At 25.6% G+C, this 2122-nt stretch overlaps 1 protein-coding gene across 2 annotated transcripts in view; it reads left to right on the top strand.

Annotated features, from left to right (window-relative positions):
- Positions 1–2122, top strand: part of LOC100162352 — a 15532-nt gene that overhangs the window by 2872 nt on the left and 10538 nt on the right. The gene's annotated exons all lie outside the window — the stretch shown is intronic.

Raw genomic sequence — 2122 nt, 5'->3', positions numbered from 1 at the left:
GAAAAAAAAAAATCGCGAAATAGTGAACGTCTTAGGCCATAACTTCAAAACTAAGTCCGTGCCCCAAATTCGGTTTTCACCATCGTTTTCAGCGTAACTTAACTACATAAGTTTCCAAAAAAAAAATTGCAAAAAAAAGGGTGCCCGGTAAAGGTAGAAATATACCGAAGAATCAAACTTTTAGCTAGTCAAAAATGTAAAATAATGATTTTTAGTCTAATTAGTATATATTTTTAGAATATATTTCTTTAAGTTATTAATGTGTTTATCCACTATAAATGCTTGAGTTTCATCTTCAGTATAAGGTCAATAGTCTTAGAATCATACTTACAAACATTTTTTAAATATTTTTCTAATTTTAATTATAGCTTGACAAGGTGAGTATTCAGTTACCTGTGACAATAGGTCAGCAGCTACACATTTCCCTTTAGAGTACATGGTACATTTCTTAAAACAAACTAATTCCTCATTTGTTTTCGTTTTCCTTAAATGTTCAGTTCGTAAATATTCACAATTATCAAAAAATGATTTACATGACCTCTCATGATTGAGCTGGCAGACTATTTCATATTTTGTATTTATTCTAATGTTGAAATATAATATCAGCTAGTTTTTATTTTTAATTAAAATGTTGACTCACACCGATTAGATTCTTGATTATTATAAATGAAAAAAAAAATATGGAAATATTTTTCAAAAGTATTATTTTTTTTCTCTTAATCACAAGGTATGCAAAATTCGTTTAATGTGACTGTTGATCTTGTCTGATAAACAACTTAATTGACAATAAGCAATAAGAAGATACAAAATTTGTATTTATATTTTATATGTGTTACAAATTTCAAAAAGTAAATGATCATTAACAAGTTCAAAAATATATTTTATATTAAAAATGATTGTACTTTTTTGGTAATACCTAATAATTTTGTTTATTGTAACATAAATAGCTTTAACAATAATATTCATAAATAGGAATCACATAAATATACAATTCGAAACAATTCATTTTGTGTTAGTTTTTATTATATTATATATGTAATAAATAATAATATTATGTAAGTAAAAAAATAAAATAAAGACAAAATCGTTTTAAGATTGCATTTTCTTTTTCATACAATTCTTTTTCTGTAATTTTACAATTTAAGCTCTTAATTCTAATAAGGATACCTTATAGTATTTAATAATTTGCACTCCCAATAATTTTGTACATTTGGCAATTTTATTAAATATTAGTAGAAAATTGAAATCTTATACAACCAATAAGTCATCTCCTGATATAATTAACACAAAAATACAGAATACATTCAAAACCGCATCAAATACAGTTAACATAGATAAGTTCAGTAATAAATAATAATAAATATCAAATATCAAAATATCTGATCGTTTTTAGAGAGAAAAACATGATATAAATTTTCTATCACAATACACGGCATAATATTTCATTATTATATTTATAAACAGTTAAAAGTGATCTTAATCTATAAAAAATATAGTTCCTTATTAAAATCAACTTATTTATTTTATTACAATAGAATTGTATAACATTTATAAAAATTAAATAAAAGAACATATTTTGTCTTATCTATTCCTTATATATTAAAACTGGGCCAATGACAACAAGGTACTAGCACTTTTAGTTTACCAGTTACGCCGCTTCAACATAGCTATGTATGGAGAACATAGTAGCGAGCTCCAACCTTAGTGGAAAACCGTGATTATGAACCAGTCTCACAGATAATTACATAAGTATACATATTTATAAATCCACTGGGAGCTTATTTACCTTGGGCAACCAGTGATAGGTTAAATAAGAGATACAATGTTTTCCTGTCAATTCCGTAAATGTTAACTGGTGTTGCTTACATATTTTTATTAAGAGGACGTGATACCCGCATGTGTTGTCTCCGTCTAACAAGTGCGTAACATAGCAAATTTTACGCTCAGCAGAACACGTGTAGCTCCGTTAATTTAAAAATTAGAGTGAATTGACCTCTTATAAAATCTAAAGATAAGATTATTATCTAGGTAACCTCATAAGCTTTTTAGTATATTTTAATTTTAACGCGAGTTATGAGTATTTTAAGATGTATAAAAAATTTACAATTTTAAAATACTCATA

Source organism: Acyrthosiphon pisum, chromosome X (assembly GCF_005508785.2).
Source record: "Acyrthosiphon pisum isolate AL4f chromosome X, pea_aphid_22Mar2018_4r6ur, whole genome shotgun sequence".
NCBI lineage: Eukaryota > Metazoa > Arthropoda > Insecta > Hemiptera > Aphididae > Acyrthosiphon > Acyrthosiphon pisum.
The sequence above is the reverse complement of the archived record's forward strand: the minus strand, read 5'-3'. Positions and strand labels throughout refer to the sequence as shown.